The sequence below is a fragment of the Lathyrus oleraceus genome, chromosome 4, assembly GCF_024323335.1.
Source record: "Lathyrus oleraceus cultivar Zhongwan6 chromosome 4, CAAS_Psat_ZW6_1.0, whole genome shotgun sequence".
Taxonomy (NCBI): Eukaryota; Viridiplantae; Streptophyta; class Magnoliopsida; order Fabales; family Fabaceae; genus Lathyrus; species Lathyrus oleraceus.
In genome coordinates this window covers 327,529,262-327,542,602 of record NC_066582.1, presented here as the reverse complement: position 1 = coordinate 327,542,602, position 13,341 = coordinate 327,529,262, and positions in this window count along the sequence as shown.

Below are 13,341 nucleotides of genomic sequence, written 5' to 3'. Positions count from 1 at the left end.
AAATCTCGATCCGACATCGAAAGTTAAATTAAAATACTTAATCACCTCTAAACGACACTCTATTTGAAAATGAAAAGGGGGATGGTTTTGAGTTTTCAACTCCTCTCCTCGATTATTTGAATACGAGTTTTCTTACTCGGTTAGTCAAATGGTCGTCATTTCTAATCCGTTTAAGAAGAAATAAATCAAATCCTTTTATAACAAGAAACTAAAAGGGAGATAACTTTGAGTCTTCAATTTTTCTCCTCGATTATTTGAATACAAGTTCTCTTACTTGGTCAGTCAAATAATTGTCGTTCCTCTACAAACTTCTAAACCCGATTAAATCAAAGTATTTTCATAATGAACTAAATGAAAAGGGAGATGACTTTGAGTTTTCAACTTCTCTCCTCAATTGTTTGAATACGAGTTCTCTTACTCGGTCAGTCGAGCAATTGTCATTTTTCCATAAACGTACAACTTAATCAAATTATTTTCATAACAAACTATACGAAAAAGGAGATGGTTTTGAGCTTTCAACTCCTCTTCTCAAATGCTTGGATATGAGTTGTCTTACTCAGTCATTCGAGCACTTGTCGTTTATCCTAAAAATACATCAACCATATACAACCTTATTTTCATAAATATTCAGATGAAACAGAAAGTGGTCTAGAGTCTTCTATTCTCTTTCCCGATTGTTAGGATACGAGTTGTCTTACTCGACTATCCGAGTAATCGTCATCCAACCAAAAACATCTTAACCAACCAAAACATCCAACATATTAATCCAATTTGTCACCCTCGTGTGACCAAAACTAAATTCAAAAAGAACAATATTTAATCCTTTCTAATGCGCACAACAAACCAATGCTTAAGCCTCCGCCGAGAGTAGACAAGCCAACGTTTAGCCTTTAGAACACGATCTAAACAATTGTTCATTAAAAAAATACCAACCAACCGTAGTTCCCCGAACTACGAATGCTCTGATTTCCTTATTATACCATAAGGATACGTAGGCAGGAGATTGCTGTATCTTCGCGAGCACACTAATAAAAAAACCTCCCCTTTCTCCTTCCTGAGGTTCTCACCCATTTCTATTTTTAATAATTTTATAACCTAAAGATAACAAACAGATATAAATTAACACACGAAACGCACGTTAGAACTAAAAGGTTCCCGTTGAGTATACAACGAACGTAAGGGGTGCTAATACCTTCCCCTTACGTAATCCTGTCCCGAACCCGAATATGGTTGCGATGACCATTATTCCATTTCCTAAAGGTTTTATCGATATTTTCCTATTCCTTCATTGGGATAAATAAAGTTCGGTGGCGACTCTGTTCGAACATAATTTTTTTCCGCGACCATCGCGAGGAATCGTATTTTTCGAGATGCGACAGATGGCGACTCTGCTGGGGATTAGCTCCAAGCAAAAGAGAGTGAAGCCTAATTTAGTTCAGTTTCTGTATTGTGTGTTAATCTTGTTTGTTTGTCTGTTATTTTTCTACTATGCTATTATTATTCTGTCATAATTATTATATTGTGATTTGTTGACTATGTCTTATTGGGGGTGCTCTGGTTGATGATACTTTGTGAGATAGGCTCTCCACCCGAGTCTGAGAAAAACCATAAGATTAAGTTGGTGGTTGCGTAGTGGGCGCCCACAAGGAGTCTTCCTTGTTGGGAAGAAACGAAGACCCCGCCTAGAGGAGATTCTCTTGAAATATTATTGCCCGACGAGTTTTCATCACGGCGGTAGTATTCTCAAGTTGGATCAATGACTCTAGGGACCTTTTAACCCATTATATCCGGTGGTTATGTAGTATTTACCTGAAAAGTCTCAGACTTATTAGGGTAATACGAAAGCCCCAATCAGATGAGATCCCTTGGGCGTATTACTACCTTACAGTGGTATTCCCAACCTCGATCTATGACTCTGAGAACCTTATTAGAACCTTGGACTCGAGAGTTGTGTAGTATGGACCCGCTAGGAGTCTTCCTCTTTGGGACTATACGAAGGCCTCACCCAAACGAGACTTTGTTTAGGGATGTTATTAGCGGATGAGTTTTCATCATGACAATAACTTTCTTAAACATTGATTGATGACTTTGGGAACCTCTTACCTTTAGCATTCTACCAAAAGGGTTTTGTTTAGAAACCAAGAATACCCGCTCTCATGACCTGTATATCAACCTACATGTGACACACATAACATCATTCATAGCATAACATTCATATTATTTTATTTCCAAGGAATCTGAGTATCATGAGTTGCAGGAATTCAAGAAACATGGAATCAAGCAAAAGGAACATTTACTCATTCAAGTTCAAAGATCCCGATCTAAGGAGCTTACGTAGCCTGATCTCTCAGATGCACCCTGTATACAGAATCAACTTTGGAAAGAACTATGGCAATTTGCTCAGCATCCTCAATCAACAAGTGGACCATACAGCCTTGATCACTTTAGCCCAATTTTATGACTTACCTTTAAGATGCTTCACATTCCAAGACTTCCAGCTAGCACCAACGTTGGAAGAATTCGAGCGTCTTATTAGGATCCCTATGAAGGACAAGCCACTATTTGTAGGGACAGATGAATCTTTGCCCCTCGAGATCATTGCTAGTGCCCTTCACATGGATGAAAAGGAAGCAAAAGACAATTTAGAGACCAAAGGAAGTACCAAAGGGTTTTCACTAAGTTTTCTTTTGGAAAGAGCTCATACCCTGTTGAAGGCAGAAAGTTGGGATGCTTGTTACTCTGCTATTGCATTGGCTATCTATGGCATCGTCCTGTTCCCTAATATGGATGGTTTTATAGACATGACTGCCATTTGTGTCTTCCTTACTAGGAACCCAGTACCCACTTTGTTAGCCGATGTCTATTATCACATAAGTCATAGGTATACTAAGAAGAAGGGGTTGATTGCTTGTTGTGCTCCTTTATTGTATCAATGGTTTCTAGAACATCTTCCAGGTGCTTGGGTTGAACAGACAGATATTAGTTGGCCTCAGAGATTGGGATCACTCCGATCTGAAGATCTCTCTTGGTACTCCAAAGAATATATTAACGCAGACATCATATTCAGTTGTGGAGATTTCCCAAATCTACCGCTCATTGGAACTCAAGGATGTGTGAATGCTAATCCAGTTTTATCACTCAGACAACTCGGTTACCCAATGGAAGGCCCTCCAGAGGCAAATTCTTTGGAAGCTTTCTTGTTACTTGACTTTGGGGCTGAGAATCCTAGCTTATTCCAGCAAATCAAAGAAGCTTGGAAAAATGTCAATCGAAAAGGAAAAGCTGAGTTAGGGAGAGCAAATGGGATTACAAAAGAACCATATTTTCAGTGGGTGAAGGAAAGGGTGCAGATAATTAAAATGCCATTCGTCATTCGGACACCTATACCTCTTCCTGAACCTAAGCTCACCCATGTCCCTATTGAAGAGATGGAGGAACTCAAGGCCACCATGGCAAAGCTAGAAAAAGAGAATGAAGAGCTTCAGACAAAACTCCAACAAACCGTCAATGAGAAAAATAATATGAAGTGGGAGCTTGAGAGAAAAGAAGCGCAACTTCAAGCCCACGTGGAAAAGTTCAACAAGGAGGAGCATAAGAGAAAGAAGATCAAAGTGGGATTAGAACAGGCTGATCATTGTTTGGATACTCTTAAGGGTCAACTACGACAAACTCAGAAAGAATGTCAAGACAATAAGCATTGGTGGCATCTAGCCACAAAGGAGAACAAGACGATAAGGGATACACTTGGGGCTCAGATAAAAGAACTAACCAATTCTGTTCGTCAGGCAAAAGCAGAAGTAGATCAGGAGCGCCGACTCAAGAAAATAGCCACTGAAGCTTCTAGGGTGTCACCCATGGTATGGGAGGAAAAGTGTCGAGAAGTAAGAGATGTCAGGGAGTCTGTAAGCTATTGGAAGAACCAGCTAGAGTCATTACGCCAGGACAACTCCATATGGTTAAAAGAGCGAGACTATGTGATTGAAGATTATGAATCCTTTAAGAAGACCATAGACTTCTTACAAGGGGACAGGGATAAGTTTCGTGCAAAACTCGATGGGCTAGTAGGATTCTGTAATTGGGCAGCTGAAGAGTTGCCATGGAGGTTGAGAGACGCAGTCGAAGAGTTGAAAGAAGATAGCACTCCTCCAGCCATAATCAATTTCGTTATGCTCTGCAAAGGGTTGTTGAAGAGATTCAATGAAGAGCTTCAGGCCAGAAAGCCAGCTGTTTAATTTGCTTATGTCTTGTATTTTGTTTCTTTAACAAATGTACTTTTGAATTATGACCTTTTTGGACCTCTATGTTATGTATTGGAATGAATGACGTAAAAAAAAAAAAAAAAATTTACTCCATTACTGCTATTATAAATATTTTCTTTGTTTCTTCGAATTACTAACGACTAATGAAACTCGAATGAATCCCTGGAAATAAAATATGCATAACATTCGCATCTTCATTATGCATCACACTTCATGAAAATCAAAACTTACCCAACCTTTTTACCCCTTATCCAGCCACACTGACTAATCAACACCGATACGAGACGCGAAGCCAATACAAGATGACATTAGAACAAGTGGAGGCCAACCAGGTTACCATGAGGACAGACATCAATACGATCCAGGAGAAGATGGATCAGCTGTTGGAGACGATGCTTGCAATCGCTCAGAGAGAGAGGAGCGAAGAGGAAGAAGCCAGGGAAAAAAGGAATGATGGCACGCCAGGTCCGAATCCCCAAGACGAAGGCTACATCCCAACCAAGAAGAGATTGGTTCAGATACCAGTAGGAGTCAAAGGAGATGGAGACCGTGCAGAACCTTCTGATACGTCTACTCATCATGGATCCGAAATTGGAGATGACCAGTATGATGCATTCTACATGCCCGATCAACCAAAGCCCAAGATACTTTCAGATCCTGCTGCAGATAGGCTTCGTGCCCTGGAAAAGAAAATCAAAGCCATAGAAGGAAACAACATCTTCGGTGCTTCTGCCATGAACATGCATTTGGTATCGAATTTAGTCATCCCAGCTAAATTTAAAACCCCTGATTTCGAGAAATACAAAGGACAAACTTGTCCAAGAAGTCACTTGGTGATGTATTTCAGGAAAATGGCTGCTCATACCGAAAATGACAAACTACTCGTACACTGTTTCCAAGACAGTTTGAGTGGAGCATCTCTGAGATGGTATATGAGTTTAGAACAGGGCCGAATTCAAAGTTGGGAGGATTTGGCTGACGCATTTCTCCGTCAGTACAAATACAACTTAGATATGGCACCCGACCGAATGCAGTTGCAGGGGATGGCTATGAAGGAGAGTGAGTCATTCAAAGAATATGCCCAGCGGTGGAGAGAGTTGGCTGCTCAGGTAGAGCCACCATTGTCTGAGAAGGAAATGACCGGTATATTTGTGGACACCTTGAAGGACCCTTTCTTTGATCGATTAGTGAGCAGTGCCGCATCTGACTTCGCACATCTCGTCACGATTGGAGACCGCATAGAGAAGGGGTTGAGAGATGGAAAAATTCCTGGAGCAGTGACAACATCTAGCGCACCAAAGAAATATTCTGGAGGATTCCCAAAGAAAAGAGAAGGTGAAACAAACGCCATATCCAGGAACTACAAAGGGAAGCAACAAGCTTCATATGGTCAAGTCGCCGCCGTGGTACCTATACCCTATCAGCAGCCAACGCAGCAACAACAAATGTATCAACCACAACATCAACAACATCATCATCAACAAAATACCGCACCACCAAGACAGTTCAAGCCAAGACCTCCAAGAAGACAACTTGATCCTCTACCAGTACCTTATAGTCAGATATTCCCATATCTGCAGAAGGAGGGACTTCTAACATTGAGGGAGTTAAAACCAGCTGTTTTTCCATATCCACCTGGATACGACGCTAATGCCCATTGTGAATTTCACATGGGAGCGCCTGGTCATACCTTGGAAAACTGTTTCGCATTTCAGAATCGAGTACAAGACTTGATCGAAGCCAAGGTCGTTTCTTTCACTCCAAGACGCCCGAACGTGAATACCAACCCTATGCCAACGCATAAGGATGCTTCCGTCAGTGCCATTGAGGAGAGTGATGGAGGCAAACTGATCCGTAAGGTCGAAGAGATTCAAACCCCTATCACCATGATAGGAGCACAATTGCTGAAAAGTGGTTTGATCCTGGAAGAGATGGTTGAGGAAGAGAATAATGAAGAGTTGAGGAGTTTTATACAACGAATGCTGGATCGAGGCGAGTTACAGATAACTTACCATGTCAAGAGCAAGCGCCAGGAAGAGATAGCCGTGGTAGATATCCCCTATGATGAGGTCAGAGTAGAAATACCTATAAATACGTTGGTGATAGAGTTCCCAGCACCTTTCGAATATAAAGATGAGAAGGCAGTCCCATGGATATATCAGCCCAGAGCTTTTAAGCAGGGGCAGGAAGATAAACCTTTAATGATTAATGAACCAAATGTCACTTCAATTGTGGGCCCAGCAGGAATGACGCGCAGCGGCCGAGTGTTCGCACCAAGAACTGTTGATACTTCTGAGAGAGCTAAAGGGAAGGAGGCTGTTATCCCCATTCCTAATCAGGGGATGCAAGACATGCACCTGTCTCCTAAAGCTGGTGTCACTCATGAGGAGGCTGAGGAGTTTTTGAAAATAATCAAGAAAAGCGATTACAAGGTGGTGGACCAGCTAAACCAAACACCCTCCAAAATTTCCATGTTATCTCTCCTCCTCAACTCAGAAGCACACAGGAATTCACTGTTGAAGGTATTGAGCGCCGCTCATATCACCAAGGACATAACAGTAGAACAGTTTGATGATGTAATAGCTTGTGTGACTACTGGAAATTTCTTGGGTTTTAATGATGACGAACTACCGATTGAAGGAAAGAACCATAACAAGGCTCTCCACATCTCTTTGAAATGCATGGATACTATACTGTCAAGGGTGTTGGTAGACACAGGTTCCTCATTGAACGTCATGCCAAAGACAACTTTGATAAAACTGCCAGTGGAAGGAATAAGGATGAAGCCCAGCACCCTAATCGTAAAAACATTTGATGGCTCAAGGCGAGCAGTGATAGGAGAGGTTGACTTACCAACCAAGATCGGTGCAACAATTTTTAATATTACGTTCCAGGTCATGGATATACATCCTGGCTATAGTTGCTTACTCGGGAGACCCTGGATTCACTCTGCAGGTGCTGTCACCTCCACTCTGCATCAAAAACTAAAATTCATCACAAATGACAAAATGATTGTGGTTGGAGGAGAAGAAGATATCTTGGTCAGTCACTTAACATCTTTTCGGTATATCGAGGTGGATGGCGAAATCACTGAGACACCATTCCAATCCCTGGAAGTGGTAAACATGATGGCCGTTCAACAGACCTTGGAAGTCCCAAAATCCGGACCTTCCATGGCCTCATGGCAAGGAGCTAAAGCCGTTATGGAAAGTGAAGATGCACAAGACTGGGGCAAAGTGGTGGAATTGAAAGAGAAACGAGACAAGTTCGGCTTAGGGTATGACCCATCATCATACAAAGTTGGTAACCAATCTCACAAAGAGAAGATTCCTTCTGTGGAGAAAACATTCACCAGCGCTGGCCACATCTTTGGCAAGCAGGTGGCAATGATCAGTGAAGAAGACCGCAAGGAGGGGGAGTCCAGCTGGATGCGTCAAGCCGCACCTAATGAAGAACTAACAAACTGGAAGGCTGTGGAAGTTCCCCAAATATTTCAAAAGTAATTTTATCATTTTTAGACAAAACCCTGTGCTCTGCCCAAGGCACAGTGGCATGTTGTAGGGCCTCCTTTATCTTTTTCAAGAGTTTTTATCATTAATGAAATGACGTTTTGCATTCAAATTTTTGTTCCTTTTCTTTCGTTTCGATCTATTTACGAAAATGGCAATCAATTTTTTTTTATGCACGCACTTTCTAAATAAACTGCATAAATCATAACATGCAGAAACACCACCGAGACTATTGATAACGACACTGCTATGGTCCAGTATGACTTTGATTGTCCAATCTACCAAGCTGAAGACGAAGTGGGAGAAGATTGCGAACTCCCTGAAGAGTTGGCCAGATTACTCAGACAAGAAGAAAAGGTTATTCAACCACACCAGGAAGACGTTGAAGTTATCAATCTGGGGACAGAAGAAGATAAGAGAGAAGTAAGGGTAGGCGCAACGCTTCAAGATACAGTAAAGACAAGACTGATAGAGCTCCTCCACGAATATGACGACGTGTTTGCTTGGTCATACCAAGACATGCCCGGATTAGACACTGACATTGTGACCCACAAGCTTCCCCTTAAAGAAGAATGCCCTGCTGTCAAACAAAAGCTAAGAAGGACACGACCTGATATGGCTCTCAAGATCAGAGAAGAGGTGAGAAAGCAGTTTGACGCTGGTTTCCTGGAAGTCGCTAAATACCCACAATGGGTTGCCAACATTGTACCGGTGCCGAAGAAAGATGGAAAAGTCCGCATGTGCGTAGACTACCGAGACTTAAACCGAGCTAGTCCCAAAGACGATTTCCCATTACCTCATATTGATGTATTAGTGGATAACACAGCTCAGTTCTCCGTGTTTTCTTTCATGGACGGTTTCTCAGGATACAACCAAATTAAGATGGATCCCGAAGACATGGAGACGACCACATTCATTACTCCTTGGGGCATCTTTTGTTACAAAGTAATGCCGTTTGGTTTAAAAACGCTGGGGCAACATACCAACGTGCCATGGTGACTCTCTTTCATGACATGATTCATGAAGAGATCGAGGTGTATGTCGATGACATGATTGCCAAATCCCAGACAGAAGAGGAGCACATCACCAACCTGGAGAAACTATTCACACGTTTGAGGAAGTTTAGGTTGAGACTTAATCCTAATAAATGCACATTTGGGGTTCGATCTGGAAAGCTTTTAGGCTTTATTGTGAGCCAAAAGGGAATTAAAGTAGATCCTGACAAGGTTCGAGCCATTCAGAACATGCCTGCACCAAAGACTGAGAAGGAGGTTCGTGGTTTCTTAGGGAGACTAAATTACATCGCCAGGTTTATTTCTCACCTCACTGCAACATGCAAACCAATATTCAAGCTTCTGAGGAAGAATCAAGGTGTGGAGTGGAATGAGGATTGTCAGATAGCCTTTGATAAAATCAAGGAATACTTGCAAGAGCCACCGATTCTAATACCCCCTGTTGAAGGAAGACCTCTCATCATGTATCTAACCGTGCTCGATGAATCCATGGGTTGTGTATTGGGACAACAAGATGAGACTGGTAGAAAAGAGCATGCCATCTACTATCTGAGCAAGAAATTTAATGATTGTGAGACCAGATATTCATTACTCGAGAAGACTTGTTGCGCACTCGCATGGGCTGCTAAGCGTCTCAGGCAGTACATGCTAACTCACACAACTTGGCTGGTATCTAAAATGGATCTCATCAAGTACATATTCGAAAAACCAGCTCTCACTGGTAGGATTGCTCGATGGCAGATGTTGTTGTCAGAATATGATATCCAATATGTTGCACAAAAAGCGATCAAGGGAAGCATACTAGCAGACCATCTTGCTCACCAACCACTGGAGGATTACCAATCGTTGAAATTTGACTTTCCAGACGAAGACATCATGGCTGTTAAGGATGTTGAAGACTCCGAACTAGAGGAAAGCCTCGAGCCAAGAGCAGGCTGGACGCTCATGTTTGATGGTGCCTCAAATGCAATAGGCCATGGAATTGGGGCAGTTTTGATGTCTCCCAAGAATTTCCATCTACCATTCACCGCAAAGCTCTGTTTTACCTGCACAAATAACATGGCCGAGTATGAAGCTTGCATACTAGGGTTGGAAGAAGCTATTGAGTTGAAGATCAAGATACTAGAAGTATTCGGGGACTCCGCTCTAGTCATACATCAGATCAGAGGCGATTGGGAAACAAGACATGCTAACCTAATTCCACACCGGGATTATGTGTTGAAGCTAATCCCCAAGTTTGACGAAATCACTTTCTCTCATATTCCTCGAGAAGAGAATCAGATGGCAGATGCCTTAGTAACTCTGGCCTCCATGTACAAATTGATATGGCCCAACCATCAGCCTCATATTGAAATTAGGCGTTTCGATGAACCTGCTCATTGCCTGACGACAGCAGAAGAGCCAGATGGTAAACCTTGGTTCTTTGATATCAAACAGTATCTAGAGAAGCAGGAATATCCGGCAGAGGCTTCCATATTACTTTTCAAGTGACTTCCATATTACTTTTCAAGTAATGGATATCCACCCGGCCTACAGCTGTTTGTTGGGAAGGCCATGGATCCACGAGGCAGGAGCTGTTACCTCCACATTGCATCAAAAGCTCAAATTTGTGAAAAATGGCAAGCTTGTCATTATTGGTGGGGAGAAGGCACTGTTGGTTAGCCACTTGTCATCTTTCTCTTATGTTGAAGCTGAGGATGAGGTTGGAACTCCGTTCCAAGCCTTATCTATTGCTGTTGAAAATAGAGTTGGCGCACCTATGTCCTCATTAAAAGATGCAAGGAAGATTGTTGAAGATGGAATTGTTGATCAGTGGGGACGAGTGGTAAAGGTCTCCGATAATAAGAATAGAACCGGTTTGGGTTTTCAGCAAGGATTGTCAGCTGCTAGATCAGAGGATATGCAACTTAGCTTTCGTAGCGGAGGGTTCATTCATGGCAATGAACAACACTTAGATGTTGTGCTAGAGGATGATGAAGAGGAAGACTGCACCAATTTTGTGACGCATGGAAAGGCTTGCAACAATTGGATTGCTGTTGATATTTCTGTTATTATGCATCAATCTAAGTAATTGCTTTTATTTGTTTTCAAAAATCCTTCTCCTATGCCTAAGGGAGAAGTGAACATTGTTTAGGGCATTTCAAATTGATCATTAATAAAATTCAATTCTATTCATCCACATCTATGATGTTTTGTTTTTACTTTTTGCTTTATTTTGAAAATGGTAATCACAAAAAACATAAATAAACAATATAATTGTCCATCTGCATAATATTTGGTCACAAATTCACTTCTCTAAAATCAAAATATCAAATCATTATGCAGGTCGATTTCTAACCCCATTGAATACAATGATCCTTCTCCTTCTCCAAATTTTGAATTCCCTGTGTTTGAGGCTGAGGAGGAAAGTGATGAAGAGGTAAGTGATGAATTGTCTCGTCTTCTTGAGCATGAAGGAAAATCCATTCAGCCATTCGAAGAGCAGATTGAGTTAGTCAACTTGGGTTCCGAGGATAATGTGAAGGAAGTCAAGATTGGGTCTCGACTGTGTCCAGAAGTGAAGAAGGGGTTGACTGATCTTCTCCGAGAGTAGCCATATGTGTTTGCTTGGTCCTATCAAGACATGCCTGGTTTGGATTCTAAGATAGTAGAGCATAGATTACCGTTGAAGCCAAAATGCCCACCAGTCAAGCAGAAGTTGAGAAGAGCGCATCCTGATATGGCAGTGAAGATCAAAGAAGAAGTGCATAAGCAAATTGATGCTGGTTTCCTTGTGACCACTGAGTATCCGCAATGGGTGGCCAATATTGTGCCTGTGCCAAAGAAAGATCGAAAAGTCCGCATGTGTTTTGATTATAGAGATTTGAATAAAGCCAGTCCAAAAGATGATTTTCCTCTACCACACATTGATATATTGGTAGACAATACGGCTAAATTCAAAGTCTTTTCGTTTATGGACGGATTTTCCGGATATAATCAGGTAAGATGGCATCCGAAGATATGGAGAAGACCGTATTCATTACACCTTGGGGAACATTCTGTTATAGAGTGATGCCTTTCGGTTTAAAGAATGCTAGTGCAACTTACCAAAGAGCAATGACTACTCTTTTTCATGATATGATGCATAAAGAGATTGAAGTATATGTTTATGATATGATTGCTAAATCTATTGATGAAGAGGAACAATTCGAGCATTTGTTGAAGCTATTCCAGCGTTAGAGGAAGTATAAACTCCGCTTGAATCCCAATAAGTGTACTTTTGGTGTCTGTTCTGGTAAGTTGTTAGGCTTTATTGTCAGCGAGAAGGGTATTGAAGTTGATCCTTCCAAGGTCCAAGCAATACAAGAGATACTTTCGCCCAAAACTGAGAAGCAAGTCAAAGGATTTCTCGACCGCTTGAATTATATCTCAAGATTCATTTCACACATGACTACCACATGTGCGCCTATATTCAAGCTTCTTCGGAAAGATTAGTCTTGCAATTGAACCGAAGATTGCCAGAAAGCTTTTGACAATATCAAAGAATATCTGCTTGAACCTTTGATTCTGTCTCCACCTGTTGAAGGAAGACCATTGATCATGTATTTGACTGTGCTTGAAGAAAGTATGGGTTGTGTTTTGGGTCAGCAAGATGAGACTGGAAAGAAAGAATTTTCAATTTACTACCTCAGTAAGAAGTTCACCGATTGTGAGACTCGGTATTCTATGCTTGAGAAGACTTGTTGCGCATTGGCTTGGGCTGCTAAGTGTTTGCGTCAATATATGTTGAATCATACAACTTGGTTGATATCCAAAATGGATCCAATCAAGTATATTTTTGAGAAGCCTGCTTTAACTAGGAGGATTTCCCGTTGGCAGATGTTGTTATTAGAGTATGATATCCAATACCGATCTCAGAAAATGATCAAAGGTAGTGTCTGGGCTGACCATTTGGCTCACCAACCAATTGAAGATTACCAGTCAATGCAATATGATTTTCCTGACGAAGAGATGTTGTACTTGAAAATGAAAGATTGTGATGAACCATTGCTTGAAGAAGGGCTAGAACCTGGTTCCCATTGGGGCATGGCATTTGATGGAGCTGTTATTCAGTATGGAAATGACATTGGGGCAGTAATCATTTATCCTCAAGGCACGCACTTTGCATTTACAACTAGATTGACTTTCAAGTGTACAAATAATATGGCAGAATATGAAGCTTGCATTATGGGGCTTGAAGAGGTCATTGATCTCGGATTTAAGCACTTAGATGTCTTTGGAGATTCAACTTTGGTGGTGAATCAGATCAAAGGTGAATGGGAGACGAATCAACCCGGTTTAATACCATATAGAGATTATGCGAGGAGGATTTTAACTTTCTTTATAAAGGTTGAGTTTCATCATATCCCTCGAGATGAAAACCGGATGGCAGATGCTCTTGCAACATTGGCATCAATGATCATAGTGAAGTATTGGAATAAGGTTCCCAATTTGACCGTGATGTGTCTTGATAGGTCAGCTCACGTGTTCGCTATTGAAGAGGTCAAAGATTAGAAGCCGTGGTATTTTGACATCAAATGT